At 40.8% G+C, this 12,747-nt stretch overlaps 1 protein-coding gene across 1 annotated transcript in view; it reads left to right on the forward strand.

The window, feature by feature from the left end:
- LOC139694205 (coiled-coil domain-containing protein 174) overlaps window positions 1–12,747 on the forward strand; it is a 251,505-nt gene that overhangs the window by 214,961 nt on the left and 23,797 nt on the right. The gene's annotated exons all lie outside the window — the stretch shown is intronic.

Consider the following 12,747-nt stretch of genomic DNA (forward strand, 5'->3'; position numbering starts at 1 on the left):
GGTTAATATATAGCTTGCCATAAATTACGACAGGCCTCGACCATAACAAGACCTTGCTGAACTGGAAAGTAAAAAGGGGAAATTCTATTAATTCATAGGCATGTAACTAATAAATATATATCATACCCTTACGTCATAAAAGAATGGTAATCACAGTTTGTAAGTTGCAATGCTTTCTTATTTATTCCAATGAATCACTTCAATTCTTTTTCTCATATAGAGTACTTCTGCCGAGTGCTTTTTGAATAGAGGTCTATAGAGTATCTTTGTAAAAAAATGTATAAGTTAAACGAGTGTCGAAGTGAAAGAATTTTAATTTACCCATGGGGAGTGAATGCGTGCGTACGTTGTTTGCGTTATCCACAAATTGCGTATTACCTTTCAAGGGCGTTGGCACGAAAATTCGTTCAGCGTGAGCTCTCGTGAAAGTTTTTTTTACTGTTTTCCGAAATAGTATTTATTGCTTTTGGAAGTCATGTAAAAAATACGAAATTGTGATGGTGGAAGTGAATGAAAAAATGTGGGGAGATAATAGAAAAAGCAATTCGTTTATATTTCCTTGAATGTTAATTTACTCACCAATTAGACCCTGAGAAATGAACACACGGTCGGTCATATGTATTCTACACTTCTGCTACCATTTCCAATTTGAACTTTAGATGAAAAAGTAATATTTATAATGAATATATTACCGATTTAGAATATCTCCAGGCAGTCAATTTCCTTTGTTAATATCCATTAATGGGCATTCTATCCTTAAAGGTAGATTTTACGTGGATACAGGCTAAACATCGCTGCATATCATAGCTTCGGCTAATAGCACACAATCTGAACATCCTCCTCTACGATAAACCCTTCTTCAATTCCGCATTATTTCTACTTCATTCCATCCTACATGCCTATAATATTCCTCCCCCTACCGCGCTCTTCTTACGTTCTTTTCTCTTTCGCGGCCTTCAACATTCCATCGACTACCAAAATGCTCTGCATTCACCTTAACTTCCTCCTTCTGGTTTCTCCCAACATCCTTCTCTCCTCTGCCATGTCTATTGCTTATCTTCTTCATTTGATTGTCTAACCTTCCATTTAACCTTTTCCTTCCTTCTCCACACCCACATCTGTAAAACCTTCAACTACTAAGCCCAATCATTTTGTTTGTTCGACCACGTCTCCGCATTGTAGAAAACCATGCTCCATAACAAATTTTGTCAAATGTCTATTCTGAGGAAATTATTTTTGATTATTAGTAAGGAATATTTTATTTAAAATGTGTTTGCATTCCTTGAAATGAAATGAGACCCATTATGAGCAAAACAAATTTGCACTTTTCCACAGATTTATTTGTAACGTACCACGCGTTTCAGTTAATCGAACCACGTCCAGGTACAAGACGGTTCGATGGCTCGACAAGATGGTTCGATGAATGAAACGCGTTGTGCGAATCAAATAAATCTGTTTAAAAGTGCAAATTTGTTTTTCTCGTAATGACGAACTTACACTACATCTCGCCTGAATCTGTTGAATGAAATGAGACTTCTTTCCTTTGAAGGTTTAAAATATTCCCCCACCAAGGATCTTTCACCTCAGTTATCCTCTCATTTGCCTTTTCCCCGTTACATCCTTCGTGATTGCTCTCTGACTGGCCGGATTCCTTTAAGCTTGTCCATTGAACAATCTCATTCAGCTCTTCCTTCGAGATGTATCAATCGAATGGGCACGTGCGGTTTGCTTGTGCTTCGGATATTCAATTTGCCCTCGCGCGTCGCTGCTCGGCCGCGGTTTTTCGGCCAGATGCAATGGGAGAGGCGGGGGCGGACCGCCCCCACATCCCTTTGCGCCCAGCCAACCACCGCCGCCCCCATCCTCTCCCTCCCTCCCTCATCCACTTCTCATCTCTTCCGCCCCCTAGGAGCCATTTCCCTCGTCCCCCGCGCGGAGGGAATGGAAAGTTAACCCAAATTCCTCTCCCTCTCCGCCTTCCTCACTCGCCCTCTCCTCCCTTGGTCCCAACCCACGGAGAACTCCCCCGTTCCTTCCTCACTTATCCTTTCTCTTTCCTCCGCGCCGACGTCTTCATCTCCGCCCTAAGTACGTTTCCTCGCGTCTTTTGTCGTTTTTCTTTTCCCTCTTCCTCTCTCCCTCCTCGTTCGGAGGTTTCCCCTTTGCCACCAACTAACGACCTCCGCTCCCACGACCACCCACCGCCCCGAGGCTCGACCTCCTCCCCTCGCCCACCATCCACCCTCCTTCCCACGATCTCTCCCCCTCCCCCACTCGCCGAAGGAGTCCTACCTCTCCTGCACACACACTCCACCCATCCTCCGCTATCCCTCCTCCCTCTTCTCCCCGTAAGCCGCCGCCCTTCCTCTCTTCGTTTCCGCTAATTCAATTAGTGCGAGAATTTCCAAAGCAAGTCGGAGTCATTACTAAAAAGCGACGGTATTAGTTATTGTGGGGACGAGTTCCACACTCGGGGAAGTTATTGGAACCGTTCAAAGGAGGAAGTTGGGGTGGGTAATTGGGACAACGACGGAGAAATGAGGGGAAGGAAAGGGGAGAGATCCCGTGTTGGCGTCAGCCTACGTTTGTAATTTAGTCGCCTCGAGTTCACTTCATTCAGTGCGCCCCCCTTGGTGGACGGTTTTGCCACAGTTGAAGTTTTCTCGTCGCAGTACTGGAATCGAGTCCAACATTTAAAAAATCGTGCCCCCGCGGGGTTCGAACGCCATTGTTTTGGGAAGTGGGAGGGGATGCCCTGGAGGATTAAAGGGGCGAGTATTGTTAATAATATTAATTTTTAAAAACATTCCTCGGACCAAATTTTTGATGAAAAAAAACATGTGGAGGAAGATCTTTGTTATGCCATTACGTCAATGCGAGTGGAGGCGAAATTTCATCCTTTTCGGATTTCATTATGTTTCTTGATTGCTGGTGTCCCAACAATATTTTTCCATCATTCGTTTGGAGAAAGCGTGGTCAATAATATTTGTTTAATTTAGAGAAAGTAAATTGAACAAGCCTGAAATCGACTTGTCCCCTCTCGGCAATGTATTCCGTGTTGCAGTGGTACACACCATGTGCCCGAAATGTCAAAAGTTACATTATTTTATATTTGAATATAAGTTCAAACTGTCGTCCATCATTTGAAACAGGCAGGTGTTAAAGATACGTCTCGTCGATCTTGAGTGTGCATCGCTAGACCCACTTAAGTAAATATTCAACGAGATTAATTGTGAAGTATTTTTTGGGATGTTTTGTCATCCGTGCAATTTGTAATTATCTATTAAAAAACCTGATATTCCTGCCTTTGTAAGAAATTACCCCACCTTTTCGCGAATTAGTCAACGGCGAAAATTATTTCTAGGATTTCATCCGACTTGTTCCTGTACTGTTAGCAGGGATGTGCGATATGCCGAGCGAGTGTCGGTATTAACTTTGATATCGACCTGTACACGAACTGTTTCGTCGATACATCATCGTTGATATGTAGACGTAGATGTAGACGTCGATTTGATGTGGACTTTGATATTGTAGTGGCCGTCGACGTGAGCAGAGGCACATCTTCTAATACGAAATATTTCATAAGTGTGAGAAAGAATCTAACGACTCCGTAGGTTTTGGAGGCATACGGCACGTTTGCTAAGTCATGAATCTGCCTACAACGGTAAAGGAAATTTTGCAAAAATATGGTGCGTTGTAGGTTTTGAAGAGTACTCCTCCCGTCCGATCTCGCGCTGTGGGAATCATGCTGGGATGAGTACTGAGACGTACACTAATCGAAGTTGTTCGAAGTAAATTTCTTTTATGATGGATCTAACCGGCCGATTTAACAGACATGACGACAGACGGAGAGATTGAGCAGTGTCGACGCGACACTACATGCCGATGCGACACTGGATGTCAACGCAATGTATATATCGACGACGAAGGTGATGTCGAAAGTTGCAACATCGATGTGGGTTCTGATGTCGTCGACATCAACGTATCGAGGTGGAGTCGACATTACACTGATGTTGTGTCGCGGCATCAAAAAACCGATCTGCAAAGCAGTGTTAGTCTCTTGGATGTGATCAATTTCCCCAAAAACGTCCTCCATTTCCTCTCGCGAGAGTCATTTAGCGTCTAACGTAAATTCTCATGTCCTACGATATACCTCGTCACGTCTTTCGGCTCATTTTTTGCTATACTACCTTGAACAAAAAGTTCCCGGAATAACCACCGTGTGGCGCTCCCATCGTTCCGATTTGAGTTCTGTTTTTTTTGTTAAATTGGTACATCTGTTGTTGATATTCCCTTTAAATCTTAGTGTCATAACTTGACATTTGCAAAAGTTACGTAGCCAAGAGTACATCTATCTCTGTGTGTGTTGGCGATTTTTTACAATTGCAGAAATGGATTTAAATTTGCAACAACGAACTTGTATTAAATTTTGCGTAAAAAACGGATTTAGTGGCGCACGGACGTTGGAAATGTTGGAAAAGTGTTTCGGCAACGATTCTCTAAAAAAAACGGTCGTTTACCAGTGGCACGAGCGGTTCAGAAGTGGTCGTGAGTCAATCGAAGATGATGAACGCAGTGGCAGACCATCGACATCGAGAGTCGGTGAAAAAATTGATAAAGTAAAAGAAATGTTGGTCAATAACCGCAAATTAACCATCAGAGAAATAGCGGAGGACTTGAACATTGCCTATGGATCCGCCCAAGACATTGTGGTTAATGATTTGGGTTTCCGTCGTGTAGCAGCAAAGTTGGTGCCAAAAGACCTCAATTTCATGCAAAAAAGAGACCGTGTTGACGTCGCAAAAGACATGATTTGCGAGGCTGAATCCGATCGCACATTCATCAAAAGGATCATTACTGGAGACGAGACGTGGGTTTATGAGTACGACACGCAATCCAGACATCAGGCAAGTGAATGGCGTTCACCAAATGAGCCGAGACCAAAAAAACCACGTCGTTTTCAGTCAAAAAAGAAGGCAATGCTGACGGTTTTCATGGATTACAACGGTGTAGTGCATCATGAATTTTTGCCAGAAGGCCAGACAGTAAACAAAGAGTATTATTTGGGCGTTATGAGACGTTTGCGTGAAGCAATTCGCCGAAAGAGACCAGAAATGTGGGCAGAAAACTCGTGGATTTTGCACCATGATAACGCACCGTCGCACAGTGCTATCATTATTCGTAATTTTTTGACGAAAAATGCAACAAATACCATCCAACAGCCACCGAATTCACCTGATTTGGCTCCCTGTGACTTCTTTCTGTTCAATCGAGTTAAAAAACCATTACGGGGAACGCGTTTTAGCAGCCGAGAGGAAGTAATGGAAAAATCGCAGGAAGCACTGATGGACATACCGAAAACCGACCGTAACTTTTGCAAATGTCAAGTTATGACACTAAGATTTAAAGGGAATATCAACAACAGATGTACCAATTTAACAAAAAAACAGAACTCAAATCGGAACGATGGGAGCGCCACACGGTGGTTATTCCGGGAACTTTTTGATCAAGGTAGCATGACTTTGGAAAATAGATAGCGAAGATGGTCAATTCTGAGCATAAGACAAGTGCAATCCTTTGAATTTCTTGATTGGGATGTGTCACATGAAAATCGAATCGGAGTTGTCGAACCATGCCAGGTGGACGTGTCAGGATGCATGTTTTGGCCCAAGGTCCTTATTTCGGATAACTGGAGGGAGAGAAGGGTATTCCTTTACCGTTGAAGTTCCCAATTGATTGCCGCACCGAGGACATCGAGTCTCGTCCATCGGTTGAAAGGTTCGTTTGTCAGCACCCCATTAGCGGTTTCAGTTGGCAAGATGCCAATGCCCACTCTTGCTTGCTCTTTCCGCTTAAGTGTCTCTCATTTTCACCCCTTCCAATGCCCCTTTCTAAGTTTCCTAATTGCCCTTGTATCGCTGAACTTTCAAAGGGTCGCCGAAGTCGAGTGGGCCGTGTCTAATATCACAATATACTAGTATTTGTATATACAATATAATAGTATTTGGCCAATATCCTGGTCAATGCATAAATGTCAATAAACTAAGTATTGTGACATTGTGTTGAGACTTTTTGAAACAATAGGTATGATACCCTGAATTCATGCATCGAATTTGAGAATGTTAGGTGACAGCCATACTGATGATTAAGTGTGAGAAGTAAATTTCTTCTACGATGCATTTAACAGGCCGGAATTGATGATGCGGTGCGTGTGGAGGAAACATTCATAAAAATTAAGCTTAATTGTCATATTTTAGTGTTTGGAAATTGAAAGTAATTTTAACGTTAAAAGAACTACTGGATAATGAGAAAAAAGATACTTTAGATAAGGCATCTGTATAAAGATCACTGGATAAGAGAGATGTTGGTTAGGTCTTGTTTAGAATATGCTGCAAGTATATGGAATCCTCACGAAGTTGGATTAATTGCCGAATTGGATCGCTTGCAGCGTAGAGGTGCTAGATTTGTAAAACGCTCTTATGATAAACTTTGTATCGCATCCAAAATATTAGAGCTGCTAGCCTGGGAATCACTCTCGTAGCGAAGGTTAATATACGGATTGAAGCTCTTGCATAAATTGGAAGGACGTCTCTTTAGCATTGATGTTGAAAATGAATTATTGCCCCCATCGTAATACGGTAGGAGAGATCATGCTAATAAAGTTAGAGAGATTAAGTGTACAACAGATTTAAGATATTATTTTTTCCACGAACGATAGGGGATCATAATAACATTGTCCGACCGCGGTGGGGTCATGTTCGAGTGAAAATTAGTCTGGTGTGTATTCATCCCCTGCCATACAACATAGCGGTGGCTTGCAGGGCACGCTAATAATAATTATTAATCAATAAATAACGACAAATTTTTCTTGATTTTACTCTGTTTAGCATTTGGTTTTAAGTATCGCAAAGAAATGTGTAAAACTTGTCCCAGAGAAATATGGATTGGTGCCATAAATTCTCTAAACGCCTTATCATTTTTACGATTCCACAGGCTTATTCCGTAGGCTGCAAATTCAATTGTGTTAACTCTTCACTCATATTGATTCCCCGTCAAATTACTTTGGATCGAATCTGAAGATAATAATGCTGAACCATTTCATCACATTGTCTCCATGCCATCCCCAGTTAAAAAACCTCGGGCAATCGATGTCGGGCGGAAAATTTAAGAAATCTGGTAAGCCTCAAACCAAACATTTATGGAGAATTAGAGTACAAGTGCGGACTTTCGGCGAGGCAGGCAAGCTGTAAGCTGAAATAGCTTCTTATTATTTCTTTTATACAACTCCTGACGGTAGATCTCGGTGCCTGGTAATATTGTTCCTTCATTGCATTACTTGAATTCCTTTAGTTCGAGGTCTGTCCGGAAAGTAACTTACGGCTTGAAATAAAGTATGAAACTAGTGACAAGACAAAGTTAAGGCACATTCTTAAATTATTTTTCTTCATACTCGTCATTTGAATTAAACTATTTATCATAAGGATAAACAACAAACTTTTCAATTCCGTGTCCGAAGAAATCTGTTGCCTTACGTTTTAACCATTTGTTTATACCAGCATGCAATTCTGCGTCAGTGTCAAAGCGCTCTTTTGCAAGCCACGTTTGGCGAGATATCCGTATATGATTGTAAATCGACGGATTCAACGAGTTTTTTCGTTAATTTTCTCCCTCATTTCATTTGTCAAAAAGCTAGTAGGACATCTCTTGTCTTCGTCGTGAACATCGGTGCGGCCATTTTTAAACTGAATTCACCACTGCCTCGCTCCGCCTTCATTCATAATTCCGTCTCCATGCATTTCACAAGGTTGCCCATGAATTTCAATTGGCTTGCGGATTTTTACCAGTAAAAACCTAATCACAGATCCCACTTGAAACACAGCTCGCAGTGAGCAAAGTAGAAGACGCACAGTGTGCACACTACAGGATGCGTACTGAGTGTAGGGACATTTAGACACCAAGATGACGGCTCTAGCCCTACCCACCGCCATGCTTGGTCGAAACGTAAGTTATTTTCTGGTCAGCCCTCGTTTAACATTCCACTATTTAGTCAGGCATTAGTCAGACCTGTACTACTACACTGAAATTTGTTAAATGCTAAAAAATTTCCTAGTAAAACTCTATCCATCTATATATTATATAACTCTATCTAATTTCTATTGACTTAGTAGCTGTGCTATCTTGCGATTGTTTTCGTCAATAGTTATTCATCATGTATTTAAATAACGCTGGACAGTATTTCGTGAATTACCGGACGTAAATTAGTTAAGTTACGTGAGTTAATGGAAAGAATGGAGGCTTATATATGTACAGTATAAGTAGCATATAGGGTATTTGATTCCAGTTGCTGGTTTGATTTTTCCTCATGAGCCATCTCAGATAAATAACGGTTACCATGCAAAGTATTCCTGTTTGCCTGCCTTCATAGCACCCGGTGTCAAATCTCATTCTTCCACTTCGTTGCTGGAGAATACTTACTATCTTCCCGGCGTATTCGTCAGATATTTTTTTTTGTTTTAAGGATTGCCGGACACTTACGAAAATTTATCAGTAAATGTCGTTGTTTAGTTGCAGAAGAATCGTATTTACCAGGACTTTGGACGGATCGTGTGATCGAGTCCCCATTTTTGTCTCAAAACACCTCGACGAATGAATCGATTTTTTATTTATGAAATCGTACCCTAATCGTCCTCCTCTACCATGGTGGTTGGTCTCAAAACCCTCTGCCCTCACCATGCGGCTCCTCTCGCCTCCTTCTTACCCCCTTTCCCCTTCCGCCCACCTCCGCGTCTTCAAATTCCGTCTCTCCCTTGCACCCCTCACAACCTTGCCCCCTTCCGAACCGTTCCCTTCGTTACCCGACCCTACCCCGACCTCTCTCTCCCCCCCCACCACCACCCTGCCCGACACTGTTCCGGTTCCAATCTCATGCCCTCCCCCTCGCCCTTCCTCCCGCCCCGTCTTATCTTCCGCGAATAATTGGGGGACGTGGCTCCGCCCGCCTCTCCAAACCCAACGCACCCCGGTTTCGCTAATCTTTCGCTCCCCTCCGACGTTCTGTTACTCCTCGATAAAGTTCGATGGGAAAGAGAGGAGAGAGAGAGGGAGACGGAGGCGAAGGTTTTGGGATGGGATGGTATTTTTCGTTCATCCTCAGGTGCCCTCGGGGGATTGGGATTCTTTCCTTGACGACTTTTTTCTGTTTTAGAGGTATATTTTTTTGGGGGGGAATGGAGAAGGGGTCTGGTGGGAGTTAACTTAATAGTTCGAAGAGTGGGAAGAGTCTTTGTAAAGAAAAAGGGGAGGCAAGCGTGAGGGTTGGAGGAGGGAGAAAAACTTTGGCGAAACCGTCGAGGAAATTTCGTTTCGAATCGCCGGCGTGCCTGAGCACACTCGAGGAAATCCCTCTTTAATTCATTAGCCCCGCGGTTAAGCGGCGGCGCCCCTCAGTGTCGCGGCGAGCACCGTATTAATTATCGGATTCGCAGCTGCCCTCCTGGCTTGCTGATTACAAGAGACCGGAATTGCCACTTGAAAAGTTTAGTGGTCGCGATGAAATGAGCAAAAGAAAGCCCTCAGTGCTCAATAATCGCAGAGGCAAACTCGTTCATTGCTTTGCCAAATTTGATGGAAGTGCTAGGGAGTTAAAATGGATTTCCCGGAACACAACATTGAAGTGTTTTGAATTGGTCATGGGATTCCCAGCTGTTCAAAAATAAAATATTTTTTATGTGTATAACTTGCTTATGCACTTGAATTTCCATCGGGACACACCACGAAAGAGTTGTGAACCGTAATTTTATTCTTTTTTTTAATTGATTTTTGAAAATCATTACAAATTGCTTTCCAGGTTCTGAATTGATTCCGATGTTTACTTCATAAGTCCTTTAGTGTGAAAAGGTCCATTATCGTCCACAAGCAATTTTTTCTCCTTGCACTTTTAGTTTGAACCATGATCATTGAAATATAGTGGTGTCATGATTTTCTCCCATTTGAAATTTTGCAAAAAAGAATAACAGTTCGTGCTAATCGTTCATTATTACGCCATAACTTTTACGGAGACTTCTTCTTCTCTTAAATACGGGGTCTTCTCTTAAATCTAGGGGTCACAAGCCGATTTCAATTCCTCCTCCTTTGTTGTTTTATTTTCCTCTAATATTCTTTCGAACTTTTTTCCTTGTCTCTTTTTTCTTTCTTTGGACTATATTGTTTTTTCTTCTCTCTCTCTCTTTTCCCTACCTTTCTGAATCCTCCATTTTTAACAGTTTAGCTCTAACGGTCTTTCTTGTTGCTGCCCCTTCTTCTGGTATGTTGACTGTTCCTTTTAGTCTTTCTTTACTTCTTGGATCCAACTTACTATATTCTTTTCCCGAAGATATTTGAAGATCCATTTTTTCAATGTATTGTCATCCGCTCTGTATAAATGTCCAAAAATTCTTTTTGTTTATCGTTTTCTGTATTATTTCTGTATTTGGGTATATTTCATCAATGCTTCTTATTTACATCCGTCTGCAGCTTTTAGTGAACTTTGTATTCTCCTAATGGTCCGTCTTTCTGGTGCTCTAACTTGTCTAATATATATTTCAATGCCATTCCTTTGCATTAGGCATTCAGGTTTCACTATTGTATTATAGTGCCATTTTCGCAATTTTTATACGCCCTTTTTGTGTTAAATGTCCTTTGCTATATCATATGCTCATTGCGTTTTATGAATCATTTCCTTCATTGCGGATTTCCCTAAACAGTTTTCACGTATCATTCCTCCTAAATATTTGAATTTTTGAGCCTTCTCTATTTGTTTAATGTCTGTTATCTAAATTTTTATACCTGTAATAAATATATAGCCTTGTTAGGTGAGGCTAAGATTTATAGTCTCGTTTAATCTGTATCCATCCAAAACATTTTTAAACGGTATACTACCAAATGTGTAAAAAATAATTTAGTTTTTTCTATTTAAATCCTTAACCTCTCCTGCTTTGTATCAGTCCCAAGATATTATTGCATTACAGTATTTTATCCAATTTTCAGTAAATATGGCCACTCGTCCGTGGAAGCAAGGCAGTTTATTTCAATAAATTCGTTCTTTCTTCCCTATATATTTGGTAATATTTTGTATTCCTCTAATTTTTCAGTCGAATTCTCGCCATATTTTACTAAGTACAGTTGAATAGGGCTGATAAACCATCTCCTTGCTTTATACACCTTTGTTATTTTGAAAGTGTTGGATGTTTGCATGGTAACATTTCCTTTGAAAATATAGTTTCGAGGATTATACTTCCCTATCAACAGTGTCAAATTCTTCTTTTCAAATCTAAAAATGTTAAAACTATGTTTTTTTAACCTGTGACTAGTTATTGACGTTAGATTTAATATCTGTTGTGAGCAAGATCAGTCCTTTTTAAATCCAATTTGATATTCTCCCAAATGGCTGTATAGTATTTTTCTACTCTGTTTGATAATTACATAACCTCTCATCGCTTTATAGGTATTTAATCGTTAACTGGTAAATGGGAAATTCCTCTGTTGCTGTCCTCTTGATTTTCTCCTCTATTTTGAGAGACTATTATTATGATGACTTGAAACGCATAGTATTTGCGTATTTAATTACCTCTTATTGGTAGTCAAATTCCTCTCAGTTACAAAATGCTTTTGCCTGAGCACTATTGCGACGCATAGGCGATTCACATAATTAATGAATCCATAATTTAATATATTTTGCTATTTACACATCAATGGAATACAAGTAAAATACGTTAGAAATCCATTTTCTGCCTATCATGCTACCCATGTAACAATATTTTTAATATATTTGGAAAAATAATGTATTCACTATTTTGCAGCAATTACAACAGAATGGAATCTCTACTGAGATGCAATTAAAAACAATTAATTCTAAAGCTGCTAATTCATTGAATTCCTCATTATAAAGTGTAGGGTAACTGTTCTCTGTTATTAAAGTTACTGGGTTGTGTGGTTAAATTTGTATATATCGCGACTTTGTGACTGCGCCCGTGTTTTTAAACCTTAGCTGAGTTCTCTTGGACTCTTAATCTTTTGTGGGAATCGTAATTTAATTTTATGGCCGAAAAGTTTTATTTTGATCTTTGATTACGAATTCGGCGTATATTGAGTGTCGTATTTTTCGTAAATCTTCCAATTTCGTAAATTAATGTCCATATCTGTTAAGTTAAGGACACACTCCAGCAAGCGCAAAATTTTAATTGGCACTTAAACTCGCATCCTGTTTTAAGATAATTTTGGGTGATCATCTTTAGAGAAATTTCTATTGGCGAGAAATGCTTCAGACTGTACGCAAATTTTAAGACCCGTCTTCTTCCACAGGGATGAGTGGGGGCTGAATTTTTACATTGCCCATGCCGTTCGATTTGCAATTTACCGTGAGCCGCGGTTGAATCGCCCGGAAGGTCGAGCCACGGAAGTTACCCTCTCTCTACCTGTTCCTCGACGGAATGGGAGTCAATAAATAAATAATGCACCACGTCAAAGTTGGCATCCACAATTTTCATCTTCCCTGCGGTGAACAATGGAACAATGTATCAAACCCTAGCACGGACCAAGCGGAATTGACGGCTTTATTAATTAGTTTGCTGCCGGCGTCGTATTCATACCCCATCTCCTGTAAATATTTATGACCAATCGATGTGAAACGTTAATATGAGTGATTTTTTTTCTCACGGGCGAGTCCTTGTTTTTCGAGGCATCGGGTGAATTTCGAAAAGTGTCTATTGC

This window comes from Hetaerina americana, unplaced genomic scaffold, assembly GCF_022747635.1.
Source record: "Hetaerina americana unplaced genomic scaffold, ioHetAmer1.1.p SCAF_1, whole genome shotgun sequence".
NCBI classification, from domain to species: Eukaryota; Metazoa; Arthropoda; class Insecta; order Odonata; family Calopterygidae; genus Hetaerina; species Hetaerina americana.